Below are 16,910 nucleotides of genomic sequence, written 5' to 3'. Positions count from 1 at the left end.
CTGGTGGGATGCCATCAAGGCCCGGGGCTTTGCCATTTTTCAGCTGATCTATATGAGCTATAATTTCACCTGGGGTCACCGGGGGCCATTTGGAAATGCTTTCAAGCATTAGAGGAGAGGGAGGTACAATGCTATCCTAATACATACTTGTAAAGTGGTATACCCATATATCTCTTGGGATACAAGAGGATAATGGGGGTTTGGGCTCCGATAGTCTGCCTGAAATTAGTTTCCAAAAAAGGGATGGATTTTTGCCTTTTGCTGCTTCTATCACCTTCCTCCATAGTTCTCTAGTGCAGTGGTTCTTAACCTTTGTTACTCAGGTGTTTTTGAACTGCAACTCCCAGAAACCCCAGCCAGCAGAGCTGATGGTGAAGGCTTCTGGGAGTTGCAGTCCAAAAACACCTGAGTAACAAAGGTTAAGAACCAATGCTCTAGTGTGCTCTTTTTTACTGTGGTGTATCTGCTGTTTGTATTCTTTTTTTATGTATCAATAGTTTTAGGAGGGCATCTTTTTTGACATGGTCTTCTGCTCTTAGGTATTCCTGGTATATCTGGTTTACTAATTCTTTTGCTACCTTACAGCTTTGATTGAACAAAGGTTTGGATTGCTTATATGATTTCTGAAGGTTTCTACTATATGAATGGACAAGGTGTGGATTTAGCTGTTGTAGGAGAATTTCATATACATATCTATAGGATTCCGGTAGACTGGCTGGCTTCCTACTGGATTAAGGGCATCAATCAGATTTCTCAAGGTTAGAAGCTGTTTTAAATTTTGTGCCAGTTTAGGTGAACATCTTACTCGGTTGCCCACTCTTTCTAATGCTGTAATTTCTGTATGATATCTCGGTTCTGTGTTTAGGTTTCTAATCTTTAGGTGAAAACTTAGATGTAGGGGGAAGTGATCCCCTTCCATGTAAGGAAGTACTTGGAGAGTTTCAACTATGGAAGAGAGAGCCCTGCACACCAGGATGTAGTCAATTGTGCTAGCTTTGGATGCTGCCATAAATGTGCATTTTCCTGGGGTATCACCTGTGATTGTGCCATTTAAAACTGAGAGGCCTGGTCTGTAGGAAAATTGTACAGACACGCCCCAGAATAGTTTGCATGTTGATCTTTAGATGCCCTCTCCTGATTCAGGGTCCCCACACTATCATTTCTTATATTGGCTATCATCTTAAATTTTGTTCCCAGATAATTGCCATCTGGTCCCATACAGGCGTTTAGATCCCCATCAATCAGGAACAAAGCGTCCGGATGTTCCATGATAAGCTCTCATGTATAGTTTTCAAGATCTACCCAATTTCCTTCTGTTTCTGCTTTTCTAGATGTACGAGGTAAGTATATGTCAATGATCAGTAGGGTTTTCATACCCCCTATTAGTACTACTGCCGTGGCTAGCTGTCTCAAGAGGGATTTCATTGTAGATTCACTTTCAGAGCCGTTAATACCAGAATGCCCAACCCCCCTGTCCAGTTTCCCCGGTCCGTGCCTTGGGACTGCCCTTAACATGAAAGAGCTGAAACCATCTTGTACTACAGTAGTGCCTCGCTTAGCGAGTGCTCTGTTTAGCGACGAAATTGCTTTGTGACAAACTTTTTGCGATCGCAAAAGCGATCGCTTTGCGATGTTCCCTATGGGAGAATTTCGCTTTGCGATGATCGGTTCTCTGCTTCAGGAACCAATCATCGCAAAGCGACCATTTTCGCACAGCTGATCGGCGGTTTCAAAATGGCTGCCGGGTAAACAAAATGGCCGCCCGTTGTTTTCTGGGATGGATTCCGCGCTTAAAAGGCACCGAAAATGGCCGCGCTATGGAGGATCTTTGCTGAACGGCGAGTTTTAAGCCCCTAGGAATGCATTAATCAGGTTTTAATGCATTTCGAGGTAAAGGTAAAGGTTCCCCTTGACAATTTTTGTCCAGTCGTGTTCGACTTTAGGGGCGGTGCTCATCCCCGTTTCCAAGCCATAGAGCCAGCCTTTGTCCGAAGACTATCTTCCGTGGTCACATGGCAAGTGCGACTTAGACACGGAACGCTGTTACCTTCCCACTGAGGTGGTCCCTATTTATCTACTCGCATTTGCATGCTTTCGAACCGCTAGGTTGGCGGGAGCTGGGACAAGCGACGGGTGCTCACTCCGTCGCGTGGATTTGATCTTACGACTTCTTGGTCTTCTGACCCTGCAGCACAGGCTTCTGCGGTTTAGCCCGCAGCACCACCACGTCCCAGGTAATGCGTTTCTATGGGCTTTTTAATATCGCATGGCGACGTTTTCGTTCAACAGCAAATTAACGTTGCAATGCGAGGCACCGCTGTATATCTTTGTCAGACCAGGTTTCTTGAAGAAAAATGATGTCATATTTATGGCAGAAGAAAGGGGTATCAATGGTATGGGAGATACATCTGGTCCAGCCTGCCACATGCCGTGATAAAAGTTCAACTTGAGATGCAGATTTTTGATTGCTTTCTGGAGCACACCGACATGCTTAAATGCCTGGTGCCACATTTTGCTCCTAAACTTTCGGTTCGTCTACTTTTAGGGTCATTTCCCCTCTTGTGGCAGAGAGAATTTTAATGGGGTTCCCTTCCTTGTATATCCTTAGCTTCTCCAGAACAGGCTGAGCATGGTTCCAGAGCATGACTGACATCCTCTGTAGGTGAGGGGAGCAGCTGGTGTGGGTAAAGGATAGTCTTTACAGGCCCAGTCTTTATCGCTTTGGTTTCTTTGTGTCTCTCTACTAAAGGAAGATCTTTCAGCTCTACCTGGGTAGGTAATCGTTGTTACATTTGGGACTATGAGATCTTTGTGAAGCTGGACTTTTTGTTTGTTTTTTCCGCATGAAATATTCCAGGGCAAAGGCTTCCTCTTTTTTTTTTTGCCTGCCAATAGTCAGTTCTGGGAAAAAGCTACGAAAGGGGCATATCTATTGCCCATGAGCCACTCAGGGATGGAATCGGAGATAGTTCCAATTGTGCAGGCTGGAAGTATCTTCTCTTTGTGTGGATGGTGTATTCCATCATTTCTGGTGGGTATAATACCTTTTGAAAGAGGCCTTGGCCTTTGGAGCAGTTTCACCTGATTACTCTGGTTTTTTTTTACTTTGCTTGTAAAATCACAGGGCTTGTTAACTGGGATACTGTTTGGAAAGGTTGCAAAAGTACTGTGTAGTGTGTGCTTCCTTTCCTCTGCCGTCCAGTTTAGTTTTGGAAGGTGAACTGTTGTAAATGGTGGAAGCTTCAGCCCTGTATCTATACAGGCCATAGCTGGGATTTTCAGCTGTTGTCTTCCTTATGAAAGCGGCTGAGGGGCCATCTCTTTGTTCTGGAACCTGAATTTCTCTGATTTTATTTGTTAGTTTGTAGGTGTCCAATTTTGTGATCAGTTTGAGGTTGATATTGGAGTAGGTTGAATGTATTTCCCATTTGAGAGATGCTATTTTTTCAAACTTGTATAACAAGCTCTAAAATGATGTGCCTGTTTACTATTGGTGAAGCTCATGTGCACCCTTCCTCTTAATTGCCGGGCCTTACTGGGATATATATACAGTAGTAGCATTTTGTGTTCGTTTGAGCATCCCAATCCTTGCCCAGAATTTCTGTTATCATCTGCAATATTTCTGAGTTGTAGGCGCAGGTGTCATTTGATTTTCTTAGTGGCCCGTTGCAGATGGAGATCTGCTTCACAGACTTGGGTGTTGGGGTTTCAGCTGGGGTGGGCTTTTCACTATCTGAGGTTACTGTCCCTTGGGGGTTTTCTGTCTGTGTATTTTCCTTGCCTGTCCTAGTGAGTACAACTTGCGGGCTCTTTGAGCTGCTCGTCGCCAAGTACAACAGGCTGCCAGGAGATGTTCTAATGATTATCGGCTTCAGCTCTGCCTTCAGATACAGATAGCAGCTGACACAGGTAACATCAAGGGAATGTATGACGGTATCAAACAGGCTTTAGGTCTAATACAGAAGAAATCTGCTGCCTTGAAGTTTGCTACAGACATAATCATCCAGGACTGAGCACAGCAGAAAGACCACTGGGTGCAGCACTACTCTGAGCTATATTCCAGAGAGAATATAGTAACCAAAGAGGCATTAAATAACATTGAGTGCCTGCCTGTCTTAGAAGAGCTGGACAGTGAACCAACTTTATCAGAAATAAAAGCGGCCTTAGATTCCCTCACCTCTGGCAAGGCACCTGGGAAGGATAACATCTCTGCTGAAGTGCTGTAAAGCGATCATCACCACCGAACTGTATGAAGTTTTTCATCTTTGCTGGAGGGAAGGTGGGGTGCCACAGGACATGAAGGATGCAAACATTGGTTGTTGTGGGTTTTTCGGCCTTTTGGGGCATGTTCTGAAGGTTGTTCTTACTGACGTTTCGCCAGTCTCTGTGGCCGGCATCTTCAGAAGACTGAAGTAGGAACTCTGTCCATACTCTGTTGGTGTTTGTTGGATAGTATTTATAGCTGTGGGAACGGCTTTTGTCTTCCCTCCCCCCCAGGAGATAGGGTGATCAGCATGTTTTTGTTTTGATGAGGGAGGGGGGAGAGGGAAAGATTATCTGTCACTGTGATTGATGGATGTTGTTAGCTGGTCTTTTCTGTGCAATGATCTCTGGCCCTTGTGGCTGGGTAAGAGTTTGGTGACCTTTTGCAGGTTGTATTTTCCAGAATGGTGTGCCAGGCTGGGTTTAGTTTCAGGCCTTCTTTCCTGTTGAAGTTTTGTTTATGTTTATGGGTTTCAATGGAAGAACAATCAGAACATGGCCAAAAAGCCCACAACAACCATTAGATCCTGGCCGTGAAAGCCTTCATGAATACATTGATGCAAACATTGTCACATTGTATAAGAACAAAGGAGACAGGAGCGACTGCAATAACTACTGTGGCATCTCTCTTCTCAGCATTGTAGGGAAGCTACTTGCCCATGTTGTGCTGAAGAGACTCCAGGTGCTTGCAGATAGAGTTTATCCAGAATCACAGTGTGGATTTCGAGCTAATAGATCTACCACTGACATGGTATTTTCCCTCAGACAGTTGCAGGAGAAATACAGTATAAGGAACAACAGCCACTCGTTGTGGCCTTCATAGATCTCACAAAGGCCCTTGATTTGGTTAGCAGGGATGGCCTTTTAAAATCCTTCCCAAGATTGGATGTCCACCTCAACTCCTTAACATCATCAGGTCCTTCCATGAGGGAATGAAGGGCACTGTAGTTTTTGATGGTGCAACATCAGATCCCTTTGACATCCGAAGCGGAGTAAAACAAGGCTGTTTCCTCACACCAACCCTGTTTAGGATCTTTTTTGCTGTCATGCTGAAACATGCTTTTGGAACTGCAACAGAAGGTGTCTATCTCGGATTAGATCAGACAGAAAGCTCTTTAATCTCTCTAGATTGAGAGCAAAGACCAAAGTCCAACTGAAATGCATGTGGGACTTCCTCTTTGCTGATGATGCAGCTGTTGTTGCCCATTCTGCCGAAGACCTCCAACAACTCATGAATCGTTTTAGCAAGGCCTGCCAAGACTTTGGACTAACAATCAGCCTGAAGTAGACATGGTCTAAACGGGCGGAGTATAAATTTAATAAATAAATAAATAAATAAATAAATAAATAAATAAATAAATAAATAAATAAATAAATAAATAAATAAATAAATAAATAAATAAAATACAAGTCATGGGCCAGGGTGTGGACTCACTTCCCTCTATTACTATCTCCACTCAAGAATTGGAGGTTGTTCATGACTTTGTGTACAATCTCTGACACTCTCTACCTAGATGTTGAGCCTGATAAATGCACTGGCAGAGCAGCTACCATTTTCTCTAGACCAGTGGTCAGGAAACAGGGGTAAGTTACCCCAAATGGGATAAAAATGAAAATCTTGGGAATAATGAAGATGCAACCCTAATCCCCTTCCTGCCTCTTCCTCCTCCTCTGCCCGATCGCCCCCTTCCCCGACTTGGCTGCAACCAAGCCATGGCGGCTGGCAGCTGGTGACAGGCAGCCATGGTGGAAGGCGAAGCCAGGGGCGAGTGGCCAGAGCACCCCAGCCAGAAGGAGCCTCTCCTTCCAGTGCCTGGAGAGGTGGATTGCAGTGGAGGGGGGGAGGGCACAGCCATGACTGTAGCCCAGACCAAGCTCAGCCTCCCGGCACCGGGCCGCCACTGCCCCATGCCCCTTCCCCATTCCCAGAGAAGCCCATCGGGTGGCAGCGGCACTCGCCCGGCCGCACGGTTTCTTTCAGCAGGGCATCCACGCTGGCCGGCCAGGTCTGGTAGAGCCTCTTGCTCTCCGTGCGGCAGCTGTCAGGGGACTTCAACAGCGAGGCCTGCGGGAGCTCTGATGCCAAGGCCCGATGCGGCCGCCCCTGCGAGCAGCTACCGGAGCTGGTGCTGGAGCGGGAGGCAGTGTCGGGTGCCCCCAGCATGCGAGCCACCTGCTGCTCTTCAACGGCGGCCCAGGAGCCACCCGATGGCGGAGAAAGGGAGCTGCCCCCATGGGGCCAAGGACTGAGAGTGGCCCCGCAAGGTGGCAGTGGAGGAGGCGGAGGCAGCCCAGGTGCAGGTGGCAGCGCTCAACTGGCCATGTGTGACCGAGATCCTTCCTTTCAAATCAAGGGGGTAATGTCGGCATGTATACATTTTTTAGGGGGTAAAAGGTAAAAAAGTTCCCTGACCCCTGCTCTAGACTCACAAAGATAATATGGCTCAATAAAAGGCTGACGGCATACACCAAGATCCAGGTCATTAACTATTACTGCAGACTTATTCTCTAAATATGATTGGTCTATTATCCCCTAAATTTCTTTTCAAAACCCCAACCCTTTAGCAAAATCTTTAATGTTGGCCATTCCATGCAATCAAAAGCCTTGAATATATCTAATGATAAAATACTTGCCTTCAGTTTAGCTTTTTCTATACTGTATATAATATGCAACACCCTCCTAGTTAAGTTCTCCATTTGCCTACCCTTTAAAAAACCATTCTGATCCTCTTTAATATATTTTGCAATAAACTTATTAATTCTATTTGCAAGTATTGCAGTAAAAATATTTGCACCTTGATTTAATAGTGAAATAGGTCTATATGAACTTGGGTCTGTTAAATCTTTATTGGGCTTTGGGATAAGAGTTATTAATGAATGTTTCCAAGAATCTGGTATTCGCTCTCCTTCCAATATTTCATTATAGAGCACTTTTAGCTTAGGGATCAATATTGGTTTAAAAGTTTTATAGTATTCTAATCCTACTCCATCAAAACCTGGGGTTTTACCATTTTTAGCTTACTGATAACCTCTTCCTCTTTTATCTCTTTATCTAAATCTTTTTTTATCATTCTCTGATCATTTACTCTTAACATTTTCTTTGATATAAATTTCTGTATCTTTTGATACACTGTTACCCTTATATAATTTTGAGAGAATTCCTGTATTATCTTTAGTTTTTCTTTCATTAAACTACAATTTTCCCCGTTTTATCTTTAATCACTCCAATTATATTTTTTGCTCTTTTAGTTTGAACTGTTCTAGCTAAAAGTTTTGTTTTATTACTGTATTTAAAAAAAATTCCTCCTAGCATATATGAAGTCCCTCTGAAATGTTCTAGTACGCTGTAGGAGCCAACACATATTTGCCACACAATATAAAATGCCTCTTCTTTTCTGAATTCAACTTAACTTTAAGAAATAACTTTCTCTGGCTACAAGCCCATGGTCACACTGAGGGTAGACAGGACAGGGTTGCACTTGATCATTTGATCTTCTCAGGGTACAATTCTTTTTTAAAAGTCTATATAATTCAGGATACATTTTAAGAACAAAGAGCCTCTCTATTTCTCTAAAGGTAATTGATCCCACATGTCATTCAGCTGACATACTCCAAAGATGCTCATTATATGTTTACACTGAACACAGCAGTTACATTCTGTTTAAGTGCATTAGAAAACCAAATAACCAGTCATAGCTAGCAACACAGTTTTCTCCTTAGTTCTTCTCTAGCCCACTTTGTTCCACTATACGTACTCTATAAATTGTAGAATACATGCAGCTCTTAGAATGCCAGATTCTGAGCTTGGGAGATTAATTTTTAAGGTAGTTTGTGCCTATAACATATTACAATATTTAAAAATATCTCAGCGGTCAAGAACTGTGACTTTGCTCCACTGGCATGGCAAGAATGATGTCACCAATACCAGCAATTGACTGCTGCTTGTTCAAGACTTCCTGCTTTAATTACTTCCTAGTTGGGGGGGAAATCCTTAGCATTAATAATAATTTAAAACTTTAATAATTGTTTGCAAAACACTTTCAAAGTAACTTTGAAAAAGGAGTACTAGCAACAAGAAGTCCAAAATAACTGCAAAAGCAAACCTGTATCTTCCCTGTAATTCTTGTTTTTACTATACAAGGTTTATTTCTTTTGTTCTTCTTAGCCAACGTTAACACCTAGTAAGCGTAAAAGCAGGATAATATTTAAAGATTTCTCCCAAACCCCAAGCTCAGTTGGAAGGGGGCAGAGTCCGCTTGTCTTATTCTGGGCTTCAAAAACACATATCTTACTGCTTTTTGGTCAGTACAAGATGTACATCCTGGGAGCTTCCTCTCTCCTTCCTCATGTCAAAGAGGCCAAAGTGATCATATCACAATGGGGGGAAAAGGAAATAAAGTGTCCTGCTTATACACCACCCCACAGTCCTTAGAAATCTCTCTTTGGATGGTTTACAATTTTTTAATTATGCAAATTACAGATTGCCATCACCCCAGACAACTAGATACTCAATTTACTGACCCTTGGAAGGATGGGAACATGAGTCAACCTTGAGCTGGCTACCTAAGCTCACAACTAAACTCATGTTGTGAGCAAAGACTTCACTGCAGCACTGCAGTCTAACCACTGTGCCACCAGGCTCATGCTAAATGCTTGCACAAATAAATCTGCAAAACTTTTTACTGCATCTAAGAAACACCCCAGAAAGAGATGAGAGTGTGTGTTTCCCAGTTTCTTGCTGAGGATTAGTACTTCATGACACATCCCAAAAGCATAGCTACAGCTTGAATACACATGTTTTTAAGTCAGCTACCCAAGATCACATAACGAACCCACAAAAAGTTCTGGTTCTAAAAGACCTTCTGCTTGACATTTTGCCCAAAATGATTACCCTGGGAACACTACCGATCAGTCTTCTCTGAATAAGGAAGTGGACTCTGCCAAATGCTACTTTGGTCTAAGTTTAGGGCAGCTGTGCTGCTGAAAGTCCTAGTAAAGTTATCCACCAACGACACGGTTTAGGAACAAGTTTTAAAAAGCAGCTGAAAATCACAAAAACATGATTCGTTTGTATGTAGCCTTAAGAATTTCCATGAAGTGCCTATTCAATTCAAAGGAGGGTCAGTAAAAATAATATGCAAGACAGAGCTTCAGCGTGGTGCCCACCCAAGGCCCAGAAAGAGGCAATTCCTAACAAAAGACGCGCTACCCGCCTGGGAAGGAGCTGTCAAGCAACTGACAGCCAAAGCCAAGGGGGTCCCTCCTTCCGGCCACTGGCTGAGCTTCTCCCACCCTCCAAACCCACCAAAAAAGGAAGACAGGGCCCCTCCCTCCCTCCCTCCCTCCCTCCCTCCCTCCCTCTGACGGGGTGCGACACTCACGGGACCTCCCTTCAGCCGCCGGGCGCTCGCCCTTTCCCGTCCCCTTTCCCAGCGCAGACCCGCTCCTGTTCCAGGCCGGCCCCGCCCCTAAACAGAAACCCAGGCGCGTGACTTCCCCTCTCGCTTTCTGGGGCGCATCGGCGCAACCCGCGCGCCGGACTGACGTAGCGCAACGTCACCCGGCAGCCACCACCCCCTTCGCATCACGTGACGGCGCCTCGCTCCTTCCCTCCGCCCTCCCCTCATCCCCCCGCTTCGCGCCGTTGGGTGGAGACGAGATCCCCCTCCCCCCCTCCTCAAGTGCGGCGCCGGCAAGCCAAGAAGCCTAGCAGGATCTTTCCAGCGAACCGAAAGAAGAACGGAAAAGGGAAAAGAAACGGATCCAACAGCTCTACACAGGTCCGGATGGCAGACTTGTACGGAACGAGGCGAGAATAACAGCGTTTATTATTGTTTCGTCACCCTCCCTCCCTTTTTTTTTTCCTCTCAGGACACTGTCATGGCGGCGGCGATGCGGACGGGCCTTCACGTGACCAGGAAAGTGCTCTGGCGACTGACAGGTTTCATCACGTGAGCGGGCAAGTATCATGGCGGCGGCAGTCTTCTATTCCCCTCCTCTCACGTGACCAGGTTTTCCCCTTCCGAGGGCGAGAATCCTGTTTCCGGTCACGTGGTCCTCCCGACGAGCTCCCTGGCTTCCCCATGGCCCAGGAGGTAGCGGCGCTGGCGGCGGCCGGAGGTTCTCCGAGCCGGCAGTGAGGCGGTTAGTACAGCCCTGCTTTTGAAGTTCAGAGCTGCTTGATTTGCCCGCAGGGCAGGAAGAGCGGCGGGCGATAGCCCACCCACCCCCCTCGGTAGCTTTTCGCACAGTAGGGAGCGCGACTGGGTTCGACGGTGCCGGGGGGTCGGCGGCCTGGCGCGCCTTGGCTTCTGTGTGGCGGGTGGCGGGGATCGAAGGAGCTCGAAATGCCACATTTTGTGCGCCGGCGTCTTTTTCTCTGGTTGACGGGTGCTTCTGATTTCGGTCCTGTATGAGGTCGGGTAGTGGTTATGGGCGTTTCGGAGAGGAGAACTGGGAGCGGCGGAATGAATCTACAGTATATCGTGGCGAGCTGGAGGGAGCGTGCCCGTTGTCCCTGTCATGTTTGCGTTCGTATTCGCTTTTTGTGCCGGTCTTCGGTTTCTCTCTCCCTCTGGTTTTCTTTTTCTTCTTTCATTTTATAGGAATACCACGATAGAGCTTCACAGGAAAGTAAGGTTTTGTCTATTCTATTTAGGTTTGCCCCCCCCCCCCCGTTCCCTTTTTCTCGCCCTTTTCAGAGAGTGTTGTAACACGCTGCAATCTAAAATTGTAACGTGAGTTACAAGGAAGGGATCATGGTTTGATGGTCTGGTATGAGGAATACTAGTGAGGTTTTTGAATGCCTACTGACTGAATTACTAGCTTTTTTTGGTGTATAGCAACTGATAGTGTATTTACCCTCATAAGCATGTGAAGAGTTCATGCTTTTCTTTACTAATATTTATTAAAGATGCAATGTACTGTATTGCCTGACAGGAGGGAGTGACATTTTTGTTTGGATTCACATAATTTATGTGAGGAAAAATTTATTGCATAGGAAATAATTTATATATTTCAGTCCAGAAGTGGAAGATACCTCATTGTTTTGATACTCTTAGAATCCCTGGATTTCCCCCTTTTATGTTTTTTCCTATTTTAAGGAACATGGAAACTATAGCATAACGGAAATAGTGGAATTTTAAATACCTGTCAGAAGGATAACTTTTTTCATCCTTGGAAACTACAGCATTAATTTATCTTGGTGTTCATGTTGAATATGGGAGTATTTATAACACTATTTTAATACTTATAATTTGAACATATATTATTCTTGGGTTAATACAGTGATCTCTGGATTTGTAGAGTAATTCTAGAAGATAAAGTAGTAATGATTAAAGTTTACTTTACAGGGCAGTAAAAAGCATGATAATCTTAAAAATCCTATCTAGCCTGTTCAGTTTGGGTGGAACACACAGGAGAAACCTTTTGAGAGCTGCTTTAAGAAAGCTTAAAGATGCTATTTGAAGTAATCTTTTATTCTGTAATGTCAGTTTTTCTCTTCCCTTCTTAGATACTGTGCTCATCAGTAGATGGTCAGAAAAATGTTTGGTTTAAGACTACAGTATTAATATCTGCAATACTCTGTGCCTGAAGCTTTCTTTTTTAAAGAGCAAAAGCCAGGTAGCTTGCCCAGCTCAGAGGAGTCTTCTGGGGACTGAATGTCAGCAAGAGCTCAAAGTGGGTGTGGTGGGCCCATAACAAAGTCCTGTGACCACTGCTTCATTCCCTTCCTCTCTCACTTACACACCTTTAGGAATTTCATCATCCTCTCCACTGTTCAGTATTGAGAAGGAAAGATTTTTCTTCTTGTTAAGCAGAGAAAAACTTTAATTTCTGATCAGCAGTCCTTTGAAAAAAGATTTTTCCCCTGCTTCACTAAAGGGGTTGGGACCTGAGAAAGAAGGGTAGAAATGTCTAAATGTGGTAGACATATTGTTGTTTGGGGCCAAAGATTGGTGCATATGATTCTAACAGTACATCATATACATTGGCTGTCTTTTTGTTTCCATGTCTAATGTGAAGTAGTAGTAGCAATCTTGAAATCCTTAAACGGTCTGGGCCTTAATCGTTTTGGGATCCATTCACACCCACAAGAGCCTCCATATGAGATTTTAGAGAGCACCTCTAATAGTTTACAAGAGCAGATTTTAATCACCAGTTAATTAGTCAATCAGACAACAATTGAAGTTGCTGTTCAAAGAGGAAAGTTACTTGTCCATTTTGTTTTAAAAGGTTACCATCTTAGGTCAGTAAGAGTGAACTTTGTCTAGAGGGGTGGGGTAGAAGTCCAAATAAAGTAAAAGTAAAGTGGTAAATAGTTTTCTGGTCTCTGTTTCAAATTTCCTCTTATCCCTAGACAGTTAACATCAGAATGGGTTAGTGTTCTTTAGTAATGTCATTGGTTCTGCTTTATCTCGTATTTTTACTGTTTCTGTTTCAGAAGAGAAAATTTCTTCTCACAGCCCTTGCTGTTGCACTGGACAGTTGGATATATAAAAAGGGAACACTTATATTATTTCTAATAATGGGAGGGAGAATCCCAAATTCAGTTCATAAAGTAGGCAGTGTGGAAGAGTCTCTTCTTCTCTGATCTGTCATTGTAGATGACAAGGAATTCCTCTTTCCTTGTTCATGTTTGCAGTGAGATGAACAAGGTGATGGGGCTTTGGATAATGGATGGAGTTTGGGGAGCAGAACAAACACCAGAGGACTGGAACTGCACAGGGACTGGAGTTTACATTTCCCTTATATAGCCTATGCTGTTCACAAATTGTTGAATGATGCTTTCCCACTATATGATAACTTGCCCATATTTTCCTTTATTAGATTTGGCAAATTTGGCTAGTCTATTTAATTGTCTTGAAAACAAATTAGACATGTCTGTTGCAGAGTATAATAACATAACATTTCCAGACATGTTTATATTACATTGGCTAGTTTTTAGTTGAAAATAACATAATATAATTTTATTTCAACTGTTAATTACCACAAATTAAGGAGTCAGCATAGACAATTGCTATTGCATAGTCTCATGACTCCATCACACAACAGCAAATGCCTAAGCTTTTTAAGTTGTGGCAACTTACACATGAGATTTGCACCCCTTTACTAATAGGATTTCTTATCATTACCTCTTGTGTCCCATCTTTTTAAATATTAGCACAGCTGTTTAAATGACTTGATAATATGACAAAATAAAATATATCAAGTAGGAAATCATGAAGTGGAAGACAAGCAACATAACACAAAAGGTGGATAAAATGATTATTTTTATGAGTTTATTTTACATGTCTTTTAAATTCTCGCTTTGGTAATGTGGCCATAAATGGAAACTTGTTTTGATCACTCTTCCCTTCTGTAAAGTTGACCAGAATTCTTTATATTATAATCACTGCAATAAGGAAGAGTTTCATAATCCCATCACAACAGATGCAGTGTCATATGTCATTAAAATGATTCCAAAAGAGCTGTTCAAACTCACAGTAGGCCTTTCCAAAAACTACACAAGACAACAGTTCTTGTAAACGAATGTTTTGTTCTTGTTGTTTAGTCGTGTCTGACTCTTCGTGACCCCATGGACCTGAGCACGCCAGGCCCTCCTGTCATTCATGCAAATGAATGTTGCATAGTCCAAAATATAATCTCAAATTCACACGAAAAATGTAAAGCATTTAAGATTATAAAGCAATATTATGAATGCACATGTCAGATTAAACAAAAGTATTTTCAAGTATTTTTAAAACTATCTTGATTGCTGAGACACAAGTATTTGAAGAAAACGCTTTAAAATACCAGTGATGATAATAGCGCTACATGATAACCTTAAACTAATGAATAATTTACAGCTCTATTAAAGCAATGAGAGAAGTTTGAAACAAATGTGTCTTTAGAGCCACATAAAATATCTGAATGGGTGGGGTGACAATTCTCTAAATAAGGATAGGATTCAATTTAAAGTATTATTTTTCTTTGAGATAATGGCTGGCTTCACTCCATGATATGGCTTGAAAAAAACAAGGGCAAAAGGTTCTTGGCTGACATCAGAAGTAATCCAGTGGTGCTTCTGGACTTGAAGGGTCAACTGACGGTGCTCTCATTGTCCAGGGATCAGCCAAATGTGTTCACAGTGCTCACATTCTTTAGCAGAGGTCGTCAACCACCACCACCCAGTCTGTGGCCTGAGCACGGCCTGGCTGCAAAAACAGACCTCATGCCCCCCATATGCACTCCCCTCCCCCACAGCTGCTTTGCGCACGTGCACGTGTGCCAGTGCCGGCGTAAGCACTCCGCCACCACTTCGCGCATGCACCCGAGTGCCTGCACAAAGGGGTGGGTGCGCGGGTGGGCAGTAAAATCCATCTTCCTGTACAATACATTCTATTTATAGACTGAACAGATTTGGTTGGAAATATTCCTTTTTTTCTGAAGCATTCTCTTTTTTTATTAACATTTTATTAATCTTTCAGTATATCTACATTCAGTTCGTACTTGTTAAACATCGTGTTACACGAGTTGCTTATAATTATTTGTTTTTGCATCTTGGTGTCTTCTTAGTTGTCCCTTCAAAATCTAGACATTTTAAAAATATTTTAACCAATCTTATGTGTATTTTAGTGTACAATATTGGCTACTATCATAATATTGTTCTCCTACCCTGTTTCCTCGAAAATAAGACAGGGTCTTATATTAATTTTTGCTCCAAAAAACACATTAGGGCTTATTTTCAGAGGATGTCTTATTTTTTCATGTACATTTATCTACATTTAACTACATTTTTATGTACATTTATCTACAATAATCTACATTTATTCAATTGCAGTCATGTCATCTTTTGGTTGCTGCACAATAGTGGAGGGCGGAGTTTCACTTAACTGGGGCTTATTTTTGGGGTGGGGTTTATATTGCGAGCATCCTGAAAAAGCATACTAGGACTTATTATCAAGTTAGGTCTTATTTTCAGGGAAACAGGGTAGTATACAATAGTCTCAAAATTCTCTAGTAAAATACCTAATAAAAGCAATTCTAGTTTCAAATCTATATAATTTTGAGGCAATTTAACCATCTGACTTTGTATTTTATATCAGTAATAACTAAATAGATTCCTAACACATAGTAAATGTTATCCAAAGCATTTTATATAGATTTTCTTTATATCATTGTTTAGCCATTCTATCTCCACATTTTCTGTCATGTCTATATCAATATCGTATCTAATATATGTTAATTAAGTACTATTTGTTTTACCTCACCTGAAGAACCAACATGTTATGCCTTTACCCTGATTAACGATCCCTTATTTCAGTTTAATTTCCTTTTCTAATATATAGGATATGTCTCCGTAGAATTCTAGAAGTTAGGTGTATATATGCTTTCAACAGTGAGGGCCACCTTAATATTTTTTTCCTTTACATCTTCCTAAGTAACTCCTCTTGTTTGTCTTTTCCCAATTCTTATCTCTCTAAAAATTCTGCCATCCCTTGTATCATCTGAGATCATTCTATGCACTTGATCTATCTCCAATAGATTTTCCAGGCTATTTTAAATTAAATCTGCTGTTTCTCTCCCCCCCCCTTAGCACATGTAAGATTCTCCTTGTTTTCAGGGTTAGAATTAAATCTCCTAAATTTTCTTTTCTGATTTCCTCCAGCCCATCCTTTGGTTGGCATACATCATCCATCACCCTCATATTTCCTTGTTCATTGTTCCCTGTCTCCTGTTGAATATAGTCCTTCCTTAACTGCTCATTGAATAATTTCGCCTCTTCGTTGTGGGATCTCACTAATTCTTAAATAGTTTGAAGGGCAGATTTTGTTTCTTCCCAGATGTCAAATAATTGTATTCCAAATGAAAGATGTCCAGTTTTTTAAAGTAATCAGCCCAGTTCATCAATAATTGCTTCAATAAGTCTACTTTAATAGATTGATCATCTTTAGGGTTAAATTCGAATCCAGTCTTGGACATAAGGTGACAGTCCCTGTTTCCCCAAAAATGTGATGTTTGCCCCTCGTGGCCCCTGTTTCTCTTCCAAACACAGAGCACATGAAGGCAAACCAACACCATTTCACATGCTGCCATCAGTTGATCACTAAATCAACGTACTTTACTTAGGAAAGATGAAGGTCCATTTAGTTTTCACTTTGTCTTAAAACAGGTTTATTAATTACAAATGTTTCTTTGATAATTCATAAGTATTTACTTCAAGTTCATCAAGCGTCAATCTTCTATTTAAATCTCACAGGTTACTATTCACTACTCAGATTAATCACACCTCAGATCCCTCAACTATCTCTCTCTCTCCTCCTCCTCCCCCCCCCCATGCATTGTTGGAGCAAAAATTAATATAAGATCCTGTCATATTTTGGGGGAAACATGGTACCTCTTCACGGTGGTTTTACCCCCCTGGGGAGTTGCAAACAGGTCAAAATTCAGCCCAGGAGATGGAGCTGTGTCCTCCTGCTGCTGTCCCATCACAGCGTCAAGCCAGAAGTGCCGGAAATATTCCTTTGTGTGCTGCCTTTGCCAGCTGAAGACTGTGTGCACAGTCATAGGCTTTACTGTAAGCTATGAAGCATAAATTGATTTTTCACTACAGTTATTTGATACACTTCAGTACCCAGTGTATAATTGCAATATGATCTCTTAAT

At 42.4% G+C, this 16,910-nt stretch overlaps 2 protein-coding genes across 6 annotated transcripts in view; one reads left to right on the top strand and one right to left on the bottom strand.

Annotated features, from left to right (window-relative positions):
- HPS5 (HPS5 biogenesis of lysosomal organelles complex 2 subunit 2) overlaps nucleotides 1-9,778 on the bottom strand; it is a 45,887-nt gene extending 36,109 nt beyond the window's left edge. For 2 of the 3 annotated variants that reach the window (XM_020810901.3, XM_078383860.1), the window contains exon 1: nucleotides 9,645-9,778. The gene's annotated coding sequence lies outside the window, so the exon portion shown is untranslated. The remainder of the gene's footprint in view (nucleotides 1-9,644) is intronic. The other variant, XM_078383859.1, reaches the window with a different exon arrangement.
- Nucleotides 9,779-9,883: 105 nt separating this feature from the next.
- The window catches only part of GTF2H1 (general transcription factor IIH subunit 1), a 38,465-nt gene continuing 31,438 nt past the window's right edge, over nucleotides 9,884-16,910 (top strand). The window contains exons 1-2 of one of the 3 annotated variants that reach the window (XM_078383862.1): nucleotides 9,884-10,043; nucleotides 10,135-10,222. The gene's annotated coding sequence lies outside the window, so the exon portion shown is untranslated. Of the gene's footprint in view, nucleotides 10,044-10,134; nucleotides 10,223-10,279; nucleotides 10,408-10,495; nucleotides 10,514-16,910 lie in introns of those variants that run through there. The other 2 variants (XM_078383861.1, XM_078383863.1) reach the window with 2 other exon arrangements.

The sequence above is a fragment of the Pogona vitticeps genome, chromosome 1 (genome assembly GCF_051106095.1).
Source record: "Pogona vitticeps strain Pit_001003342236 chromosome 1, PviZW2.1, whole genome shotgun sequence".
NCBI classification, from domain to species: Eukaryota; Metazoa; Chordata; class Lepidosauria; order Squamata; family Agamidae; genus Pogona; species Pogona vitticeps.
The sequence above is the reverse complement of the archived record's forward strand: the minus strand, read 5'-3'. Positions and strand labels throughout refer to the sequence as shown.